The sequence below is a fragment of the Anneissia japonica genome, unplaced genomic scaffold (assembly GCF_011630105.1).
Source record: "Anneissia japonica isolate Jap-2015-1 unplaced genomic scaffold, ASM1163010v1 scaffold287705_len1045735_cov187, whole genome shotgun sequence".
Taxonomy (NCBI): Eukaryota; Metazoa; Echinodermata; class Crinoidea; order Comatulida; family Comatulidae; genus Anneissia; species Anneissia japonica.
This window is the reverse complement of record NW_022709509.1, coordinates 400,744-426,550: the sequence shown is the minus strand read 5'-3', so window position 1 is coordinate 426,550 and position 25,807 is coordinate 400,744. Positions and strand designations below refer to the sequence as shown.

The 25,807-nt window shown below is 31.5% G+C and overlaps 1 protein-coding gene across 6 annotated transcripts in view; it reads left to right on the top strand.

Moving 5' to 3' along the window:
• LOC117106730 (kinesin-like protein KIF26B) overlaps nucleotides 1–25,807 on the top strand; it is a 110,722-nt gene that overhangs the window by 45,443 nt on the left and 39,472 nt on the right. The gene's annotated exons all lie outside the window — the stretch shown is intronic.

The window sequence follows — 25,807 nt, the reverse complement described above, 5'->3', positions numbered from 1 at the left end:
ACTATGGTTAATGAAGGGAAGATACACAATGGAAAAAGTTCAAAGACATGTGACCCAGAAAAATTATTATTGGAGCAGATGAAGGGTAAATGTAGGCCATGGGTTTAAATGTAGGATGCTTCACATTGATAGTTGATAAGAATATGTTACATGTCACTCATCTTTTGGATACAACATACAGTACAGTAATACAACATGCAAATGTGGTAAGTAAGCTGAACAACAATACCATTAAAGAGGTGTTTAAACTTCAATGGAACAACTAGTATTTATTTTTTTCAATTGTAATACTTCAGTAGGGTTCTTTTGCAACCCACACTTGATAGTGGCAATGAATTGTGTTTGAGTTCCTTATCTTATATTTTCAAAGTTTACTTTTCTATGATTTTGAAAGTATTGGTAATACCAATGTAGTTCCTACGACTTCTGGTTATTGATTGCCACATACTTAACGGTTGCTCATGCAAAGCCCCATGTTTAAAAATGCTTTATTACACTTGTATGTAACAGGCTAATGGGCGTAGCAGATGCAGAAGGGAGTAAAAATAATTATTGATGGCCATATATTACCAAAAGACCTTTGTCTTCCTGTAATAATGTCTAGACATTTAACCCTCTCTGTCCAGTTTTTTAACTACCATGTTATTCCACAGTTGATAAACTTCAGGTGATATCTGAAGGTTTGTTGGATTCTATCATAAATCAGCAGTTTCCAACCTTTTTGCATTTGCGGACTCTTCGGGATCTATTAAAGGTCTTTATGGACGCCCCAAGTTTACTTATTCATTGTTGATTTTCAACAAATGAAATGATAAGATTATAGAACATTCTCCACAAAAGTACATCACAGCTATTTCATTATTGATAAGGCTCCTAAGGTCTCTTCGTGTCTGAGGTACCCCGTAAACTGTACCAGCTATACTCTCTTCTTTCCACAAAACTTGGACACAATTGCTAAATTGTAAGACAAGAAAAATAATGAAATCTTTAAAAATTGGTCTAAAATCTAGCGGACCCAAACATTTTTTGTGGGTCTCTTTTGACTTGGCATAGAGTACCCCCAGTTATTTTTTGTGGCCTTATAAGCAGTCCACAGACCCCAGGTTGTGAACCGCTGTCATAAATAAACAATGCTATCCAACTTACTGATAATTATTTGGTAAAAAGTAATAGACCAATCACCTATCATCAGATTTTGGGATTCTGTTCCCATGTGATCAAATTGAGAGAGTAGATAAAAAACCTAGAACATTATGTTATGTTATGATTTATTCTATTTTTGTATGGGAAAATTATAAGTGTAATAAGTTGGACACTGGAAGCATTTCCGATCGTATTGTGTAACAGCTGCTTTAGTTAAAAGTGTATCTGTTTTGGTTCGTGTGGGTTGGCTTGCGTGCTAAGCACCCCACCAAGGAGGGCATGGGGTTGCATATTTAGCAAGAGTAACTTCCTAGCTAGTGGCTTAATCCTTGTGGTGGGTCTGCAGGAGAAAGTGATTGCAACAATTGACATGTCCATGGTACTCACAGGCTCGTGTTGATTCAGGTAGGCCCTTCTAACTTTGCTTGGGGTTTTTCACAATCGTTGATTTAATGGCTTTTGGCCCGATCAATGTTTGATGGATGTCAGACAATCCAACTGGTATTATTAAGTGTATGAAAATGTTACAGTTGATTATATGCTTGGATTCTGTTGTTACATTCATATTCACTCTAATTTAATTTAATCTATTTTATTAGCAATCACAATAGTTTAAATGTTGTGGTCATACAGTATATGAATGTTTTGTATTTGAAACATGAATTTAGTTAGTACTATAGTAGTAAACAATTTGAAAAGAAACAATTCTTATTCTAGTTAATAATGAAAAGTTAAGCATCATCCTACCCACTCTTCTCACACACACAAGAATGATGTTGCAGTAATAAATTCATTGGCTGCATTGAAAGTTTGAAATAAAAAGGTGTTATTCTAATATATATAATTATAGTAATAATAAGCTCATTAAACAATGTATAAACAACTTTTTAATTAATTTTTACTTGTAAACACTACTGTTTTAGCCTCTAAGACAAAGCTTGAAAATAGAGCTTGCAAATTGAACCTATAGAGAGTTGTATAAATAAACACAATTAAAAAATATATATATTTTTGTTACAAACAGTTCCTTTTGAAAGCATAATTCTAATTCAAAATGTTGATATGTTTGCATACATTTTATGGATGTGGCATACTAATTCAATTGGGGTGAATTTACAAAAAAAGTAGCATAATTATTATTTTAATATCTTTTGTTAAAGACCAGCTACAATCTTCCAATGCATGACTCATCCATTATTATCGTAGATAATTGCTACACGCCCATAATTGTCCATCACATAACTAGTTGAATTGGGGAAATTATTGGTGATATAATACACAGATAAAAAAAAAAAAAATTACCGGGTTGTGCAGGACTGGGGTCGTTGGGAATGGGGGATTATAGACTGTAATTTAGCTGATAATGACATTGTAAGCTCAGCATTTAACATTATAGCAAAATAATTTATAATCGTTATCCATTTGTTGTAAATAGTCGTAATGCCCTTTAAAACAAAGATCAAAGTACCGATTTTAAAATGATTTGTCTGCTTTGAAATTAAAGTGAGTAATTATAACTACAAAAAATGGCAATGTGAATGTTTACATTATCAAATTGATGAATTTGGTTAGAGAGATCAAAGTATTAAACCAATTCAAAGCTTTAATTTGCTTTGTGTTTTTTTTTCTTTAACAGAGGGAGGTTATTGCCCCTTTTTCTTGTGTTTTTCTGCCCAACTTGCGCCCACACCAATTGATACTCTTGGATACTCTTTGCTTATTAGAGGATGGTTTGAATTTTTTTCAGCATTACATTTCATTTAAGTAGAATACAATTGTACTTAAATAGAATACAGTTTCACTTAAGTAGAATACAATTTCACTTAAGTAGAATCAGGTATTTGGCTATATGCCTAGCTTGAAGTACTGTATATTTGGTATACAAACAGGAGTTCAGCTCATGGGCTATACAGGGCGGTCGATGCTTGAGGCACCTGATGTATCTATCCTGATCTTCAACCCTGGGCTAAAATATGATCTTACCAATGTATTGGGTAACCGCTCAGAGCCTGAATAAAATCGTTGGTGTGTCTAGTTAACGAGAGGTATCTATTTCAAATCAGACACTTCAAGGAGGGAAAAGTAAATCACGAATGCAATGGGTTCTAACACTTTGTGTGTTATAGAATTTGATATCATTTTGCAAAACGTGTTTTTGTATTTACCACATTTACCTTTCATGTCCTTCGATTTATTTTTTATTATATATTTATTTTCCAATGGGAAAGAAATTATTGTAATGGTAATTTGCCAATTAGAAAAACAGGATGCGTATAACTGTTGTGTAAAATATTAATATTCTCCAAAGTGTGATTTCCAAGTAGCATAATAAAAATATAAATAAATAATGAATAAAGCTTATGTAGTTCAAAATGCAAAACACTAAAAAAACACAAGGAAACTATGGCTAGATCTGGAAAATTGTAAGATACAAAACAAAATGTAATTTTTAAGATGAATAGGCCGCTTTAATGTTTGTAATTTTAATTAATAAATTGTAGTGAGAGAATTAGTAATTAGATTTAGTCACAACACAATTCCAGGTTTTATTTAGGATTTGAACCAAGAACTGTGGTTCAAAATAGGGCACATTATGTAGATAGATATAGTTGTCAAAAGACAATTGGCTAGTAATTACCGGTCAAGGCATGATTTGTAGGTGAACATTTATTTGTTCAGTTTTGGTTAATTTACTTTCCCTTCAATCTAAAGTGCGATTTCCAAGCAGCATTATGAAAATATAAATAATGAATAAACTTTAAGTAGTTTAAAATGCATAATACAGGTACTGCAAAAAAATAAATAAATAAAAAAAATAAAAAGAAAGAAATTAAGAAAACTATGGCTATATCTGGAATATTTTAAGATACAAAACAAAATTTAATTCTTTAGATAAATAGCCAGCTTAATGTTTATAATTTTGATTAATAAATAATCATATTAAGATAATTAACGCAGATTTAATCACAACACAATTCCAGGTTTTATTCAGGATTTTTACCAAGAAATGTGGTGCAAAAGTAAGGCACATTATGTAGATATCAATTGTTAAAATACCATTAAATAATTAGGTCAAGGTATGATTTTTGTGGGTGAATCACCTTTATTTGTTCAGTGTTGGCTAATTTACTTTCCCATCGGTCTGTTATCAGCTAAGAAAAAATGGTTATTTCCTTTATATATCAATCAATGCATAGGTTCCTGGGTTACCACAATGTTACAGACAGGACTGGGTGTGAACTTGAGCCTGGCCTGAGTGACCGCTTGATGTGTGTGGTCACTTCAACTCAGCGGCTGTTGTTATGATAGCCTGCCACAAATGACTAGCCTTTGATATCCCTCATGTTTATTGAAGTGAGTAAAGTGAGTGACAGACCTGAGTGGGAGATTGCTTAAGTCTTGTGCCTGGCATCAATCTGGTCACCTTCAGTAGCATTATTCAGGTCAACCTATCTCTCTATTTATGAAGTTCATTATCAAAAACTACAGTAGAAAACCTCTATTCATGGGACATTCCTATTACCCATAATAATTAGACATTCCTATTATGGGGACATCCTTATTAAGGGGACACATTCCTATTAAGGGGGACATTTTATTAAAGGGCCACAAAATGAGGGAAAGAATCTTTTAACACTACAGCTAACCCCTATTCAGGGGACACATCAAATGGACACCTTTTTTTGGTCCCTGCTTAATATAGATTGTATTGCATTAAATCTGATGGTTTGGAGAAAATTCTCTGGTTAGAATGAAGGACAAGATTGTGCTTCATTATAATGTTACATTAGATTGTACGTGAATATGACAACATCATATTTTACAATAACGTGCTACTATGTTAAAATCTGATTCTTGTATGGTTCAGAGAAAATTCTCTGGTTAAAATGAGAGACCAGATAGTATTAGAGATTATAACGTTACATTAGTTTGTATGTGAATAAGATAACGTCATGTTTTACAATAACATACAGCTACTAAATACTAAATTAATTGTAACCTAATACTGTCTAAGGTGATATTGAATGAGTATCAAATACCTTATACAGCATTAGAATATTTTACTACAAACAATATTTGTAATAGCAACTTGTTTTCGAAAGTATTTAGAAAATAACAAAGAGAACTCATTTTTATGAAGAATTGATTCCTTTCTCTTCCGAGGATTATTTACCGGAAATTTGGTTTAGGGTCTATGGAACTTTTGAAGTGTAAAATTGATTCGAAAGATTGTAAGATTAAATCCGTGGTTTTCTTCGCCATGAGCTTAGGGATATTTTTACCTGTTAGGATTAGCCTGTTTTCCCTATCTTCGAAACTATGCCATATACACTTTAGTTCAGCTGGAACAAATTACACGAGTGCAAAGCAAAGGCGTTGCTCATCCGAGTCAGAAAATAATTAAGGAATTACTGTCGGTACCGTTATTATAAGAGTATTAATAATTCAAGTCGAAATATTGGTGGTCTTAAAGATGACCCGAGGCAGTTTATACAAATGTTAAAAACGAGATGTAAAAGCGAGCCTACATTGATAATAATATGTAGTAATAATAAGTTATTGATTCTTGAATATGGGTTTGAAATTCGAACAGTGAATGAAATTAATCGGATTAGCAGAGAAAATAGAGATGTTTGGAGTCAAACACAAAAAAATAGTAAGTATTATGCTGAAAATCAATACTGTAATAGGTCTCGGGTCATAGAATAAAATAAAAAAGTTTTCCTTTAAAATTTATGTTGTCTGCATTGCTTAGGGAGAGAAGCGGAAAGAAAGGTACTTAAAGTATTTTACGTCCATTATATTGTTTTAGGATATTACGAGTAAAGTTTAGTACAGAATAATATCGTGGGGAGGGGAGGGAGGGAGATGGAAGAAGGGATTAAGTAATCAGATTCAAAAGCTAGCATATTAATTTTTACAATTTATAAAAGGCTTATGGGGTTAAATCCATAGTGCTATTTGTGGTATAGTCTGACCTTAAAAGATGCAGGAATGGTAACATTAACATCTACAAAGAAACTGAAGGAGCTTAAAATGCTTACTGAAGACAATGACATAGCATATTAAAATTAAGGACTGACTGCAATTTCAGGCTGTTTTGACTACTGCAATAGCAGAACACAATATAAATACAAGACATTATGGTATCTAAATGAATACATACCATAGATGTTTGTGCCTAATCCCTTTTACACAAGTGTATACAACCAATGTGTCATGGAACTTTGTGAAGTTGTAAAATGTTGGGAATATCATTTGAGTGGGAAGCATAGGTATTCCAGAGAGGGAGAGAGAGAGATAAACCTGTCACCATACTGTTTTAAAAAAATGGTTAGAGAGCCAATGAGAGAGCAAATATGAATTGGTATTTATTGGACTGGAGAGAGTAATTACGGTTCATTAATACAGAAACTAATTAATATCTAAGAAAGTATAATACATACTCCAAGTATTTCAATACTTGGAGTATGTATTATACTTTCTTATCTGAGATTAATCAGTGGACCTTTCGATAATTAATATCTGTTCATATCTTACAAACATGTGTTACTACTGTAAGTGACATAAAATTTCTAGTGGAAAAGATTATCATTATGTTTTTTGCATTTATAAAGTTCACTTACCTATCTTTAAATGGCTATAAAATAGATCTACATTGAAAATTATTTTAAAACCAATTAACTATAAGTTTGCGTCATCGGTGGATGTCTTTAATATACAGTAGATTATCGAGCGCATAAAGTGCGGTCAAGTTTTGTATGGTCAGTTGTCCCCCAGGGTATATCTTCATTATTATCGACACACGTCAAGCTGGTGCGATTGTTATACTGTACTTTCTAGTGCCGCTGCCTGAACATTGTTTAAAAAATCTATTGGTTTGCCTCAAGATACAGAATTAATCTAGATAATCCAGGACACTTGAATTAATTGTAGACAAAATTGAAAGCAAGTCGATTACGTCAAAGTGCCTCTCTTAGAAATCATAAAGAGGATAAAAGGGGTTTAGTAATAAAGTATAGAAATGTATATTTGCAGTACCATTTGTTCAGGACTATATCTATAATAATAATGATTTAATCACTTATGAAGAACCTTTCCAAAAGAGACCAGAGGATTGAACACATTAAAAACATAGAGATCGATAATTGTGTAAAAAATATTTCATTAATATTCAGGTTTATTTAGAGCAATGGAATATCATAAAACATCTTCATTTGTACATTTAAAAAGTACTGTATATTGCTCACATAGATAATGAAGACGGTTGTCATGGCAACTATGTTGATGAGGTCAGCTAATGTCATCTGCTAACATGTTATCATGGTAACCTCGTTGACCAGGTCTCCGATGTTATTGATTCCGTGCAGTTATTATTGCCACGTAGGAATGATCACTCGAAAGTTTGTGTGCAGAGGTTTTAAGTATGTGTATATATTGTCTGAGCATGAGTAAGCCTCCGTATAGGTAAATGTTCGTGTATACATTTATAAGCACTTTGACATGTTTGATTTGGTAGATGAGTACCAGGAAATATAATGATGGATCGGTTCAATTAATCTCAGTATGTCAGGGAAATTTAATAACATGTCTATTTATTTACCGATTCAAGTTCAGCAATGCTCACCACTTACCTGTGCATAGAATACATAGCACAACAATACTGCAGGAAAAAAATGATAGCACATAAATGTAGGTCTGCTCCATAAGATTGGGCAGATTTTGATTGTGATAAAATTATAAATAGTTGATTAACTAGTTACTAAATATAATACCATCAGACCCTATAAAAAATATTAGATTATCATCCTATCTAGTTTGGAGAAGTAATGAGGGATGGAGGCTTTTTTTTTTCATTTTTTATTTTGTTAAAGCCAAAAATCACCCTTGGGTTGTTTGCTGGTGCATTGATATTTAAAGTAAAACATGATTGAGATAATACAAATATCTAACTATTGAATTTTAAAAAAGTGAAAATAATAACTTTTTCAATTTCATTTTTTATTTTATTAATTTTTTTTTTTCAAAAATATTTGAAAAAGTAAGTGCCATAGAAGCCATGCAGGAGTGATAAACTAATGATTTTTTTTATTGGGCCTTACCTCCATTCTAACCTATCTAAAATCAATTTATAAATAGCTATTGGTAGAGCCTTGGATGAAAATTAAACTTAAATAACAATCAATTACAATAAAAATAATAATAAATAATTTTAATGAAAAGGTAGCTTGAGTGATGTGATTTTTATTTGTAAACAAGTTTGTAAATCTTTTTTAAACTGTGTAAAAGCAAACTATCATTAATATAACTATATAAATTATAAAATTATCAGAATATTAAAGATATAGTATGTCTTAAAATGGGCATTCAGTACTGTTAATAAAAATAGTAACCACAACCAAATCATTGCCCAAGGGGACCACCCCACACCCATTATTTTGGTCGTGCAGTCGTTTTTAGCACTAAGAAAAATCCTGTGATTGAACCTATGACCATAGGATTATTAGGCGAGCACCTTTACCAGTATATCAGTTTTCCTAAAGAGCCTTATAATTATATAATAAGAATTCCTTCAGGATTTTCTTGATACTTAATCCAGTTTGCCTTTATTGTCTTGAGTGTTTTCAAATTCTAGTTTGTGATGACATTCACTCACATACTCTAAAATTGATTTCCTTTTGTTTGTGTTGCGTCAGAAATTTCACACGTCACACCTGAAATATGTACTTTTTACATGATATTATTGGGTTAGTGGGTTAACTGATTTTTATAGTAATATTATTTATGATCACTTTCATTATATGATATGTTTTAGCTCCTGTTGTTAGGAATAAAATGATCTTTGATCCAGGTTTCATCAAGATGTTTCTCTTCTCAAGTTTAGAGTGATAAATCTTTTCAAACTTCGAAGGTTTTTGTCACTAGTGTAATACATCAGGTGTTGTCTATGAGTTAAACATTTTTTTTTTAGCAATGTGATATTTAAGACTGCCAAATTTATGTCTGATGTTTTTCATTTGTTCTAAAGTGCTGCTTGAAGACATTTTAGAAATTACCTTTACAACCTTGTAAATTATCAAAAAAGTGAAACAATTGTACTGTAGGTAATCATCGAAACTTTACTTTAAAATAATTGTGTTCAATAAATCAATCAATCTTGTTCATTATTGAAAATAATGTACAACCATAAATATATATAAATTAAATATAAAAAAGGATTCTTCCAAAAATATAAAACAGTTCTTAAAAGTTCACCATTAACAAAACCAAATACATAAAATGTATTCTAAAGTTTTCAAAGTTTACGAAGTGATAATTTTTTGTGGGTAAGGCGAGACTTGTTTTTTTCCTTGTTTTGCATACTTATTTTATTAAAGATCATCAGAGGAAGGCGGAATAAAAATAAATATAAAATTTTGTTTTCTTATTTAGCAAACAGTTTGACCAAAAACATCCCAACGGAGGAGAAAATAATATAGGTGTGTGATATGACATCATGATGCCCATACATGGGCATCATGTATGGGCATCTTGATGCCCATACATGGGCAAATCATATATTTGTTGCAGACAACTTGGTAGTGCAATCACAGCATTTGAGGCATGTTTTGAAATTCAAGTTATTGGTATTTTCAGATACCTGAGTATGTGATCTTTAAAATGAGGGGTCATTCATAGAAATATATATTTTAAAGCTCATTTACTCAATACTGGACTGTGCGACAACTTAACCATTTTGCCATGACATGCCTCATTTATGACAATTTGAGTTTGTAGAATTCCAATATCCTCAACATTCTGGGTTATACTAACATGCCTTATGATCACCTGACCGTTTTACCCATTTATTTTATTGAATCCTCCCCCTAGATACTTTCGCAAACTAATAGAATTGATTTCCGTCCGAGTTCATCCATAGTCAACTTCGATGCCTATAGCTACCTTAGATATTAAGTACTGCTGAGATGCAAGGTAGTTATTATTACGGCCACCTTCGCTTTTAGATATACCCTTATGATATATCTGAAATTATTTCCACTTATACTTCATACAGTTGTTTTGTATTTACTTTTCGTAGATCAGATCTATGTGACCTTATATGGTCGACAATAACAATATCTTATCTTTGGATACAGGGAAATGATTCATTGTTTATTTGTATGATTTGCAATAAGATAATTTATTTATAGACAGAAGTGTAAGTTTAGTTTTGTAGTTTAGTGAGCCTAATGGCATTGAAAAGGGAGAGAGGAATGAAAATGTGCCCTCATGCATCCCTTTTAATATGCTACTGATGATTGAGTTCGAAATTTAAATGATAGGTCGAAATTATCAAAATAAACTTGTGTTTCATTTTTTGTTTGATTCTTTCTTGAATTCGGTAATGAATAAAAGGTTTCCGTCAGTTTTCATAAGGATGTCTCAGATTTTATTACGAATATTGGAATAATTACGTGATGGGTTTTTTCTAACTTTGCCTCTTCATTAACGTTATCCTTAGGGGGGAGAATTGCAGCGGTCATTGGTGAAAACGACCGACAAATCTATTTATTACGGGCTACTTAACACATAGGTAGTTTTCTCTCAAAACAGCCAGAAGCTAGACAAGAGAAATAGTGATTTCATTATTGGGAAAATTTGTTTGTTATCTACCTGAAGGCAGTGAGAACAATTAAGCTATCAAGGATGAGAACTAGCGAGATGATGCAGGCTAAACAAAAAGGATAGCAGCCTAACCGCTTCATTAATGTTATTGTCGTAGTATGATTGATAGCAATGCAGGTAGATTTAATGGGCTAGAATCCAATATGCATCGGCATTGATCGTTGTCTCAATGAAACTGGCAAAGAGGTTCTTGTGGACTTTGCTCTTCAGGTCGAAAGGAAACGGGAGTGCATGCCGCCTTAGATGTTGAGCCGATAAAGACGATGAAGTGCGGCGTCTATCAGGGGATGTTTGACACGTTTTTGGTTCTGTGTACTTATCGAGAATTAGCAACCGTGTCGATGAGAGATTTTTCATCAACTATCAATTTAAGTGCGTCGTTTTTTATCTATTTCCTGACCTGAAGAGGGAAGACGAGAGGATAATATCATTGTCATACTGCCACTTCAGAAATGATTTGGTTCTAATTTTCAATAATATCTGCTTGAACTTTTTATATACAAATAAAACGTGTTGTATATTTCAGATACAGAAAGATAATGATAGAGTGACCAAAGCATAGCATACACACATTATTCTTTATTATATTGATGTTTTAATTTTTTGGTAGGACGAGGAGGGAGAACCATAATGTTTCCTTCCCGTAATTCATTTTAAATAATTTCCACAAGTGTGCATGTTTTTTTTTTTTTAAGTAACATGCTCTTTCTAGCCAACATAAGGTAGTTACTCTATTAGAATAAATTAGCCCACAACTTGTAAAGGTCAGAGGCAAACTTTAATTACATCATCAACTAAGACCCCTTAAGCTGCTAATAATTTCTCTCTTGGTAGCAGTATTCTAGGGAAACAAATTTTATTAGTCTTTATATCTCTGTGTTTTAACTTAAGTACATAAGTACCACGCTTCTACAAAGTAATCAAAGGTTTGAAATGCAAGGTGATATTCGTTCGTTTAAAACTCAATTGTGTTGTGATTAGATAACGCTGGTGTGATGTCAGTAGAATGTTGGAAAAATTAGGCTGAGGTTATTTGGCGCTATCTTGCTCATCACCATCGTGCATTAATTCCAACAGATGTTTCCGCTTTGGATAAATGTATTAATAATATTAAAGCCATATATATGAAAAATATAACAGGACATCTTCAAACCTCTTGTTCTTTATGTTTCTTGTGTCGAGAAGCTATGATTAGGCAGATAAACGCGATGTATTAAACATGCTTTTTTCCCCTAATATTTTGCTCTTTTTTTCTAGCATATACACCCCCAAGTTATGCACTATATTGAACCTTATGTGATAATATATTTCTATGGTATTAATAACTTTAAATAGTGCAGTTGTTTTCTCATACTAACACATTTGAGTTGTTTTAGTTTTAATTTTTCACTGGTAGCAACATTCAGTTGATAAGATAAGTGTACTTTCTTTAAATTTTCAACTGGTACTGGTAAGTTGACTTTGCAATCTAGTTTAAAATTTTATTTTTGTTTTCTCTTTTCTTTTGGGTAGTTCAACTTATTTTAATAAATTATTAAATTTGAAATGTTGAGTATAATTGTTTTTATGATCCAAAAATGAAACTGAATTACAGGCCAATAAAACAGAAGGGAAACCAACAACAGAATTTGGTATACGGCCGTGCTCAGTTGTTGTTAACACAGATATTCCTTTTTGTTTTTTATTAGTCAATCTGTATGCAATAAAAAATAACACTATCTCTTCTCCTTCCCTTTCTCCTATTTTAACCTGAGGCCTAATGTTAACCCCAGACATTTGCTGTTGTGACTGGCATCTTCGTATGTTTGAATCTTGTCTTGTGCCACGATTAGGACAATATACTTTGAAGAGGTTATGTTGATATTGATAAATTGGTGTATTGTAAGCAAATAATGTATGTTTGCTCATAAAGAAGCAGATAAATCCATTTTTTTTTTAAAGATTGAGTGGAACAGGGGTAAAGAAGCATAGAGACCCTGTGTGTGGGATACAGTACTGTATATTTCAGTCAGCGAAAACTTGTAATGTCAGCCTGACCTACCAGTCATTTTGCGATAGAAGCTGTGTCACTGACCTACTAACCTGTTTCAAATACCTGCCGGAGTTGTATTATGTTTACAATGTAACTATAAAATAGAATTTTTCTGTGCGTGCTAATGGCAGTACAGTATTGTATTGTTATAAATTTTGGTATCATTTAGCTTGGTTGCCCCAGGCCAAGGAATCCAACCGACGCAATCTTTCCAACCTCAAAATCTTAAAAAATAAAATTTGTCACAAACTTAAATTTTTATAAAATAATTGAAAGTATAAGCCATTTACACTCAGTTAAAATATAGACTTGAAAAATTATCGCTGGAAAATAACCATTGGCTATTATTGAACTTCATCACAGCAGTGTGGTTTCTTCGCTTTCAAACCTTTAGAAGACTAAAATTAGATCAATTATTTGTTTTCTTCCACTGAAGGTTTTTAATCTTCTCAATTTTCAAATTTTGTTACAGCCAGGGCTTCGGTGGAAAATATATATTTGACAAGAAACTTGGCGAATGGTTAATCAGATACAAATTTTTAATGTTTAAAAACTGGGGGAAAACCGAGGAAAATCTTTTGGTAGATTGTCGGAATTTGTATGTTTTCTGATCGCAGAGAATGTAAAAGAAAATAGACAAAAAGTGATGAATCTTTAAATTTTTATAAATATTTGACCTATATAAATAATTCAAAATGGATTTAACATTTGAAGTAAGTAGATGGAATATGTTTAATACAATGCTAAATCTAATGACTTAATTGAAGTGGGAATGTGATAGGGTTCTCAGATTCCGTTAACGATGTTATCCTGCTAATTTTACTGAGGATGTTATGATGCCTACCGAATCCATATTGTACTCAAATTTCCTGTAATTGAATTTGGATTAGAATATATTTGTTAAGTATATTTGTCCGATCTTTGTTTAAGTCGGGTCTGTTTTCAGATAAATATCAAATTTCATAATGTTTGTATTCTTGCGTAATGTATAGTATGTCAACGGATATATAGTTCTTGAGAAGCAGGAAATCTTGTTAATAAAGCAGGTAAATAATGATAAATTAAGGAAGAATCTTTTTTAATGTTTATATACTAAACATAAAATATTTGTCAGATAAATTTGATAATACTTAGTGGCTTTTGTTTCAGATTGATCTATTATCAGACATTTATATATAGTGCTTGTCTTTAAATTAAATTGGATGATCTCATAATTTTATTATTAACTTTATTCATGAAACTATATCAAGGCAGTGGGTGTACATTATAATGAAAGCTATATACTAATATTAATTATTCATTTTTAACCTAGTTATATTTTCTCGTAATGTACAGCGTAGCCTATTAATTATAATACAGTGTCACAATGGTGCCATTGAATTTTCTATACTTAAATGAACAACGATTAATTAGCTATATAACCTGATTAACAATAAATTAATAACTTAATCTGTTTGTTTAAGATTGCAGAGACCTTGTTAATATGTCTGAGGGCAGAGCTGGTGGCGTCACTTCTTGCCAGAGCTCTCTCTCTAATGATTCCACCTAAAATCCTTAAACTCAACTAATACTCCACTTCAGTAGCCAGTAAGGTCCGATACAATTAGTGCTTATCTTAGCAGGTTTGTTTGTAGGTTATGAATATTAGTCTTTTATTTGAAAATTAAGATCAGATATCTTCCTCATTTGGCGCTAAACAAATAATAATTTTCAATATTCAGTGGCTGATACAGCTGTTTAAGGGTTACTTTTCTAAGTCTGTAAATCAATTTGTGTTGCATTATAAATTGATAATAGTATAAACCTTTAAAATTTTTAAATTTAATTTTACGTTTTTTTCCCCTCTGGATTTTCACATAAATCTAAAAGTGTAAAACTGTTAAGTTCATAAGTCTTGTTTTTTTTTCATTATTTTTGTTAGATATTCTATTGACAAATTGCAGAATAAATTGGACATCCATATCAGTTTAAAATAAAATAATTATACAAAAATAAATAAATAAATAATAGATACTTAAATAAACAAACAATTAAGATAAAATTTTAAAAAAACAAATGCAGAAAAAAAAGGCTACACTTTGCAGGTGAAAATGGCGCTGGGAGCATGTTCTGCTAAAGATGGATATGTGCGCCATATAGGATGACGTTATTATTAGTATATAATAAACCTAATGGGACAATTAGACTCAATTGTGAAATTTAAATTTGCCAATTTGTCAAATTCAACAAATGAAATTAAAGAACATACAGCATTGACTACCTTAGAGATTTCACAGTAGAATGGTAAATTATGATTGGCGCTGAAGAGATAGTCAATTTGCTTTGAATAAAATATAATGCTGATAATTAGATTTTGTATCACACTCTACAAAATGGATATATTATACTGAAATAATATGAAATATATGTAGAAAATATGAATAAATGTATACAGTAAACTATAATTATAAGCTATATAAGCCTTAAAGCACCTAAGTATCTCATTTTCCAGTACCATAGATTTTTATACATTCTAAATTTTTGAGGTGTTTTATTAATAATATATAAATATTGAATTACTATTATATGTATCATATAGATTATTCTGAGAGATATTGTTCGCCTAAGAAATGCATTTTAAATCATTTTAAAGCCAGGCTTTGGAGGAAAAATATTTATATGTTATAAAACTATAGAGTAAGACAAAAAAAACTTGAGAGCAAAGTATCAAAAATTTGCTTTTCTCCAGAGCCTAGCTTTCAAAAATCTCTTTCTTGAGATTCATTTAAATAAGTTTCAATTTCAATGTCATATTTGTTTGTTATTGGATTAATAATACTAGATATGATACAGTATATCTACAACTTTATTTTACTTCAGACATTTATTGTATTAAAGATAAAGATCTAACAAAATTTAGTTATTTCAAGTTCTTCTGGCAACAGTGAGTTTCCTGGTCTGTGATTCCTGGGCAATGGTACCAAATGCATAAGTAGAATAAATAAAAACAAACATAATTATACTGTACCAAGTTATAATAATTTAATCAAATTATAATACCAATTATTAAAAGATTACACTCGTTTTATTAATAATAATTAAATATAGTAATTAGATTGAAAATACACTAATAAATAAAAAATATCTAAGAAAAACTTAGTAGTTGCAAACTAATAGTAAACCATATGCCAATTGATATACACATCATTACTGGTATTATACATTGTTCCCAAGGATAAGCAATACTTAAGTGTATGTTCTCATATTATGTTGATGTCAAGTATACTTAGTCTATAGCAATATACTAATTAATTCATCTTAATTATCTCCTATAAGAACCAAAACTGTAAAGTAATTGCTAAGTACAGTAGATAAGAAGTTGGCCATCTGCCGGTAGGTTAATAACCATCCTTTGTTGCTCAGCTGACTGGGGTTTTCTTATTTAAAGTTGCGGACTGGAAAACGAGGCAAAAAATTGCTCTTTTTCTGGTCTAGAAAACAAAGACGTTTCCTAATTAGAATTAGAGTGACTTTCAGGTCAAAAGTCATTGAGTAATGAGTCAATCATAAACATAAATGTGTATCACCTTTTTATGTAACGTGTAAAGTTTAAAATATGGAAACTTGTCAAAATTATTATATAAAAAATCGTGAAATTGCTCTTTCAAAAGGGTGAAAATTGTTATCTACCTTCTGTGATTCACAGATTCAAACAATTCAGTTATATAAGCTTACAGACTTTTTAACTACAATTTTTTTTTAAATTGATTTCCAGCTAATAATATGGATCAATGTAAATAATGTAAAGTTTCTAGAAGACAAATACAGTATGTACTTAAAAAAAAAATTAAATATACAAAGCTAGAAATTCAAATATTGAATTTTGTTTTGGAAATCTTTTAGCTCAATTCCAGACAGTGTATTTTTTAATAGAATTCTCTTTCTTTAGTTTGTTCCCGTGTATTGTTATTTTTTTATAATACTGGGTGCTTCAGATACAATGTCATTTTGACATGGGTGATAATGTTGATGATTTATTGTACATGTGTCCTTTTTAGTATTCAATAATAAGGATGGCATTACATTGTATCTTTCTTGTTCCTGATAGAATTTGTATCTCTTTAAAGCATTTTATTTACTTGTATTTTTTAGTATAAAGGGGATTTTCTTTTTTTTTTTATCTTTTGTGTGCATTTGCTTTATTTTCATTTAAAGTCAGTCAGTCAAGGTCTTATTAATATCAAGTTCAATGTACTAGTTACTCTCTTCAAGGTTTCTTGTTTTGTATTTTTCAAACAAGGCTCATCATAAACCAAGAATAAAAGGAAATGGGTAACTTAAAGTAACAATGGAATTCTAAAACAGATATGTTATATATACCAAGACCAGGTAGATTCGTGATATTTCACCTTGTATCCAAATATATCAATCAATGATTCCAGACCTTGTTGATAAATGACAAATCTGAAACCTTTCGCAAACGTGATCCCATCATGCACGCACACACAAGTTATGGTTCTTCCCTTTTTGTTGCGGTACTACATTATTCCGTTAGGATGCTGCGTTTTAATCCAAGAATCCTAGGCCCAATTAAATCCTGTCAAAAAAGGGAGATTCTCCAGAACCACCTCCCACCTTAGAAAAATATAGATCAAATTTTGTATTCAATGTGGTGGGTGGGTGGAGGAAATGGACTCATACCAAAGCAAATAAAATATAGTATTTTTTCCAGCTAGTTACTTTTCTTAATTTCTTGTGCCATTTGTATAGGCCTACAGATTTATATATTTTTCAATGTTTTAGGTAACTGAGAAATTATGCAATATATTAATTTTGTATGCCAAATATCACTAGGTCAGAAGCCATCCAAGTTTCATTATTGGTTACATTACTTTTTTACATTTCATGCAGTTGTCAGAAATAACCTGGCAACATAACTGGTAGTCATGGTTGCGTAGTCTTTGTAAACATATGCGACTAGGGACATGTTATTTACATTTTAAAGATAATTATTGGATGTACTTAAGAATCTATAGGAAATGAATTCAAACATGAAGGTAGCAATAGAGATCTCGGCAATGTGATATGCTACATGAACTGTGCTATCACTTAATTACATAAGGTAAGTACGGTACTTTAGCATGGGAGAAAATTAATATGAGGCTGTTGTACGAATCTCACCAAACATGTGATGTGAACTTTGTAGTTACTTTAATATATGATCTTTAAGACATTTTTAATAGTTCTCATAATTAGGGTAATAAATTCATCAGTTTCTGGTTATTAGCCCACAAGAACTATTTGCCATTATGTAAATGAGTCTCCTGAAGAAGTTCGCCATGTGGACATAAACAAGCTACAAGTAAAGTGTCATTTGGTATCGTTTATTTTTAAACTCATTTTGCCATGCGAGTTGTTTCAATTGCTAGTTGTTAAATACAAATATAATGAACTTTTGAATTAAACAAAGAAGTTTGTAGAACACCAGATTTCAAGTTACCCGGTATTATTCATTTGTCAATGCGATTAACTCTCAAACAATAAAGAAAAAAATCATTAACCCAGCCTTTGTTTTCCCATTCGTTAAACCTTATAATCCCTATTGAAATTGATAAAAAAATTATGATAGTAACCCCGATTAAATTGCATTAGTTTTATTACGTTCGGATCTCCATATTGTAGTTAGTACAGATTTCCAACAATGGAAGTTTTTGCTCCAAGGCAAATAGTGTTTTGGAATGCAACATGGGATGGAAACGTTGTTTGTAGATGTCCAGTGCAATCATAATGTATGTCTATCAGGAATCCAGTTGATTGGAAGAAAAGGATGCAGATATAGTAATTAGTATGTCAATCTAGTAACATATGTTGGACAATCTCACTCAATTCATACACAATGGTAAATTCCAACACAAACCTGTCTGCAAACTCCACCACCCTATATTAGTTATTTTTTTGCTATCTGTTGATTATAATGTTGGTGATCATTGATGGTTTTTTTTGCCTTCTGTCTGAACTGAACCAATGGCGTTTGTAGGCTGCAGGTACTGTAATTGGTTAATAATTGTAGATTGTGCGAAACTAAAAAGTTTGAAATTATGCTATCTGATTTTAGCTAACAAACTGGAAAAGTAATATTCAGTATTTGATTGGCCTTAGAATAAGTCATATATCTTGAAAAACAGATTCTAATATAATACTATAGTGGTTCTGAATACAGACATCCAACAATCTACATCTTTGTATTTTTTCGATAGCCTTTTTTTTTTCTGAGCACCCGGCAAATACATTTCTGGTTCCTTTGTTTGAGCCATTAAGAGACTAAGGACTTGCGTGCGGTGGTGAATAGTGACCCTTTTTGGCCTGTACGGTATCTGTAATCTAGTGTGTTAATATGGATATAAAAATACTCTTCCTGCTATGTCATTCCTATTGTTGCAATTATGTTAAGTTTTTAACTTTTATGATGGATTTAAAGATTTTCTTCACACCTCCTACTGAGCTTTAAGCCTTTTGTAAATGATCTAATGCAATGTAAAGACCCTTAAAATTGGATGTTAATCAATTAAGGGATTTGCTTCGTAGAAATTCTGTAAACCAATAGAAACTAAATTGTTGCAATTTGTGTCTCATTGGAAGTTGTATCATTCATTAATTAATCATGTTAGCAATTTAATTAAATATGTATTTAAAGTAATGCCCAAAAACAGGTTTACTAATAATTGTTTGAAGGTTTGCATGGCAAAGTAATAAAATAAAATATTAAATGCTTGTGGTATAACACGCAGAGTAGAAACTCAGAACTTTTTTAGGGGGGGGGGGGTGTTTGTATATTTTCTAAATCTTATCCTCAGCCTTCACTAAGATAAATTCCAAAATGTATAATGATAGAAAATATTCTTGCATAATTTTAAGTTATATTGCGAGGGTTACAGTGTGACCTTGCGTGCTCACGTTTGTGTCTGGATATTTGAATGGATATTTATCATTGACATAAATTGTCATAGCCTGCTGTTTTACTGGTTTGTTTCATAATCTCAAGGGGTACATCATCTTCTCCGTAACATGCCAGCGAATATTTATTGTTAATGGCGGCATGTAATTTCGTCTGAATTGCTTATTGTAGAAAACGATCATTATGATGTAGAAATAGTATATTGTGTGTAATCATGGTGACAACATAAACGGTAGTTTAGTGAGTTTTAAGTTAAAATATTAACCCCGGTATTCTTAAAACAAATTCTAGTTGTAGTTTGAGAAATCCTGTCACGTTGCGTCCACATACTTCACCGTAACAACAACAAAGATGGCGCCGCCCTCGCTCAACCTCAACTATTATAGTTTTCCAAAGAAAGCAAATTTTCAGTGACAGTTCAAATTCTCGATTTTTAGATGTTAATGACTAATAATAGTTATTATTATAGAATATTAGTTAGGCGAATAACATCTAAAGAAAGCAAATTTTCAGTGACAGTTCAAATTCTCTATCGTTAGATGTTAAAGACTATTATTATAGAATATTAAGCGAATAATGGTCTATTATGGATTATGAGGAAATATGTTTTTAAAAGACAGACGGCAGTTAATATTCATCCAGAAAATATTCATTCGCATTACCGGATCTCTAAAATTTCGTCGGCTATTAAAATTAGCTCTTTTCATTGGTTAGTTTGATAGTTGTTACTTGCTATAGAAGTGGTTTGGCACAGTGGGAACGGTTTGGTTTCCCAACCTTGAGGTCGGGGTTTCAATCTCCTCGCTGTGCATTTAGCTTGTGTCCTTGGGCAAGGCACTTTATCTACATTGCTTCTCTCCACCCAGGAGTACAGTATAAATGGGTACAAAATGCGCTGATGTAGCTGCTGCAACTTTATGGAACAGTTTGTGTTCCATAGTATAGTGAAGCACTTAGAGGCCTTGTTGGCATTAAGCGCTATATAAATATAACTTCACTAAGATAAATTCCAAAATGTATAATGATAGAAAATATTCTTGCATAATTTTAAGTTATATTGCGAGGGTTACAGTGTGACCTTGCGTGCTCACGTTTGTGTCTGGATATTTGAATGGATATTTATCATTGACATAAATTGTCATAGCCTGCTGTTTTACTAGTTTGTTTCATAATCTCAAGGGGTACATCATCTTCTCTGTAACATGCCAGCGAATATTTATTGTTAATGGCGGCATGTAATTTCGTCTGAATTGCTTATTGTAGAAAACGATCATTATGATGTAGAAATAGTATATTGTGTGTAATCATGGTGACAACATAAACTGTGGTTTAGTGAGTTTTAAGTTAAAATATTAACCCCGGTATTCTTAAAACAAATTCTAGTTGTAGTTTGAGAAATCCTGTCGCGTTGCGGTCACATACTTCACCGTAACAACAACAAAGATGGCGCCGCCCTCGCTCAACCTCAACTATTATAGTTTTCCAAAGAAAGCAAATTTTCAGTGACAGTTCAAATTCTCTATCGTTATATGTTAATGACTAATATAGTTATTATTATAGGATATTAGTTAGGCGAATAATATCCAAAGAAAGCAAATTTTCAGTGACAGTTCAAATTCTCTATCGTTAGATGTTAAAGACTATTATTATAGAATATTAAGCGAATAATGGTCTATTATGAATTATGAGGAAATATGTTTTTAAAAGACAGACGGCAGTTAATATTCATCCAGTAAATATTCATCCGCATTACCGGATCTCTAAAATTTCGTCGGCTATTAGAATTAGCTCTTTTCATTGGTTAGTTTGATAGTTGTTGCTTGCTATAGAAGTGGTTTGGCACAGTGGGAACGGTTTGGTTTCCCAACCTTGAGGTCGGGGTTTCAATCTCCTCGCTGTGCATTTAGCTTGTGTCCTTGGGCAAGGCACTTTATCTACATTGCTTCTCTCCACCCAGGAGTACAGTATAAATGGGTACAAAATGCGCTGATGTAGCTGCTGCAACTTTATGGAACAGTTTGTGTTCCATAGGCATCTAATCCAATGACCGGGGGTAAGAATGTGAAGCGCTTAGAGGCCTTGTTGGCATTAAGTGCTATATAACATATTATTATTATGCTAGCCGTCTTCAGCTGAACTACAACTAGGACTTGATTTAGTCGTAGTTAAAGCTTTGACTGCTATACGTTGTTTGTGAATACAAGTTGAAGTTGAAGTTGCAACTAAGATTAAATAGCTTATGGACGTAAGTTTTTGATGTGCAAACTCGCCCTTTAAAGAGCAAACCTATCGAGCATGTGTATGAACGGTCCAGCCCGGATCTATTAATATAAGCAACAAACGTTTCAGTTCTTTTGATACAATCCCTGAGATTTTTTTCATATTGATATTGTTGATATTATATATAATTTTCTTATTCTTGAATTAATTTAATAGATAACCTGCTTTAGAGTATGGTAATAAATGATAATAAAGAAAACACATTAGGTTTTAATTTTGTTCTGAAAAAGCTTTTGAGAGAGAAAATAGGAATGTTTAAGGCCATCGAAACAAGAATCAATCGAATACTGTAGAAGAATTATAAATAGGATAATTATTTAGAACCGATAAAAGGTCAAGAATCAAACATAATTCTCTGTCCAGATTATCAGGTTTTTTTTTATGACAAACTGTTTATGGCCATATATGGTCATGATGTGCCTATATATGGTTATATGATATCATCATGACCGGTTTAGGCTTGTCACATGTTTTTTGTTAGTCCAAACAGGGCTTTATAAAATCAATTGATGTTTGGTTGGATTTTTCTTGTGGTTTTAAATTACTCTGTGACAGATTAATATATGAGAGAACTCTGATTTCACAAATAAACATTGTCTAATTACTGATAAACATTACAAATTTTTGACATTTCCTTTCGTCTTCTCACCTTTCTTAAGAATCTTTCCTTTTGATTATTAGCTTAGCGTTTCAACTGTTTGCGAGAAGACAGTTGGGTTTATACAACACCCTGAGGCTTATAGTCATAATCTGTATTTAATCATTGCATAATAATGTTACAATTCACTGCAATTTCACCTGTCAATTTCAGAAACATTATAATGGCGTCATTCCCGTGAGAATGCAGCAGTGTTTTTTCGGAATAGAAGACGCTGGATTACGTGTAGCTCAATTTGATACGCGATAAAGCCGGGATCCAGTTATTCGGTTCATTCCATGCCCTATATCAATCACTCATCAGACCTTTGTCATATTTTTTTGGTAGTTTTTTTTTTTTAGATTTTTGAATTAATGTTTGTATTGCGTAGTAGTCTTATCTAAGGCAGACAAATATGTTATTATTAACTTCGAACTTTTATTGTCTGTTGTACTGTTATTACATTACAACTGCTTCACAAACGTTTATTGTCTCATTTAGATACAAGCAGTTAGTCTTTGACATACTAGAGACAATTTGAAACAAAACTAGGTCGATAAGTGAGTGTGAACATGTTATATATTTATTGTATTTCTGTAGTTGTCTAATTTTCATATTTTATTGTAGAATAGTAGTACTAGTTTTGTTGTGAAATGCACCATGGATAACTCATTTCCATGAATTTTTTTTCAAGTGGGTGGTAAATTGTTTACCGGTGGACAATCCCCTTCTCTTTTCTGAAGAATGTACTGCATTTTTAACATGCACACATGCCATATTGCACATAAGACCAACAATTTCAAATGTCTTATCCAAAAGATGGTGCATTATCGTAGTTCAGCCCTCCAGTTGAAACAAAGGGAGAGCAGCGATTAGAATTGAGTCAGGGACCAAATATCTGAATCTCCACGATTCAGCGCACACATACGGTAGGGGCTGCCACCAGTATACCCAACTGAATTAAGTTGCACTGAACTAAACTTAAGAATTTCACATCGAATAACATATCTTAAAACACATAAAAATGAATACATCTGAACATATTCAAAATCATCTTATTGCCTTTAGACAAGAGTTACAGTATGGTCAGTAAAATGATTTTGGAAGAAAGCAAGTCGTACAAGCATAAAAGGAAGCTAATCGGTTACATAGATGGCGTGGAATGTGATGATAAAAAGACCTTTAAATCGTGGTATATTGAGTTTTGTTTTGGGAACCATTTAGTTTTTATCTCAACAATATAAATAACTTCTCTTCATATACTTGGCCTACAGTGTAACTAAATCTTTTGTGTTTTCGCTCTCAGTATCATATATTTTCAACCTTATGATATAACATTATTATCAGTAGTATCTTAAGATGTACCTGTAAAAATATTTGCTGAAGAATTGTCGTAAGACTGATCTTATCTTATTTTTATTGAACAAAGCATTTACGCAGATGTCTTCACAACTTGAGCTCTTAGTTTACCTCATCACCATTAATATGCTCATTGTGAGATTGATAATACCGGCTATCATGAAATTAATTTTCTAAGCTATTGTAATAGGTGGTGTTACATTTATTGACTGTTTTTGTTTCCTCCATAATCGGATATTGCGAACAATATGCTACGAACAATAATTCGCTACTCTATAATATTCATAATTGATGTGGTTCTATGTCAGTGATATAAATGGAAAAATATTAATATCTTGTTCTTAAATTTCTTTCATTTTTGTCTCTCTTTTGTTACATAAAACAATTCTAATAGAATATACTTTTTTATGAGGAATTGAAGTCTATCAATAATTTGATTTAATTTAATGTATAAAGGAATTTCTGTAGCAAAGAAAGTTCAAAGAGGAAAAAAAAACATGTAGTGTTAAAAAATGATCATCATCAGTAAAATCTATTAAATGGTAAAAAAACCGTTAAATTTTTTTTTTAAATTGAGTTCATATTGGTGTAAAAATTTTTACAGTAGTAACAAAGTTGAAATTTTAAAAAATTTCAATAATTAAAAATTATGAAAATTGAAAGTAAAGTAAAAGGTTAATATTAACAACCTTAAAGATATTAGTAAACCACATTAAATCTATCGGTATTCAATTTACTGTAGTTTCTAGGTATCTTATGTTATATTTACTGATTATAGTATTTTTAATATAGCCTTTCCTATTTAACTTTTTTTTTCTCTATTACCTTGTTCCAAAGTAATGAATTGGATATATGTAGTACAGATAATTATTTAATTATTATTATTTTTATTATAGCCATCTGAAGAAATAAAAAATAAAAAAAATGTTTCCCAAAATCCTTTAAAAAAAAAAAACTGGGTCGAGACATTGTTATTTATTACCTGGCTGTAATACTGTTATTAATGTTTGTTATGTTACTTTTTTTCTAGTTCATTATTATCTTTTGTTTTGTGAGTTCAAAATTCAAGCTAATTTATTCATCTATGATGGTAGACTTAAAGCGTTATGATGTTGCATAAATGGTTTGTGTTTATCAACGAAAAGGGAGATTATAAACTCGACCAATGAAAACATTCTTTAATGTTCAGACAACATATCAGGCATTAGAAATTATATTATTTGAGCGTTGCACTTAACACCTCATTTGGCATCTTGCCAAGTATTTCTATTTTCATTTGAGCATGCTCATTGGGTACGTTACTTCTGGTCTGTGGTCTTGTTGTTTGGTCATCAAAATCTGGCTTCTGTAAATCTGCTGATTAAGAAATGAAAATAAACATACAACTTACAAATATAATAACAATAATAATAGACTAAAGTGTATGATATAAATGTTGACAAATTTCGTGTTATGGAGTTTTGAGCCCATCATTCAATTCCACAGCCTTGGGTTCGAATCCTATAAGTCTCCAGATTTGTTTTTCTCATGGTTAAACTCAGTTCCACCCATAAAGCTTCATATTTTGTGAATTAATGTAACTTAATCGTTCAAGACTCATAGAATTGATTTTTAATTTATCAATTTAATAGGCAGGCTCTATTTTTGTATTCAACTTTGGTTACAAACTACCTAAATATAACAATATAATACATTCATAACAATTTAATACTTACAGTTATTGCTGTTATTTATTTCAAATACTACTTAAATTTTT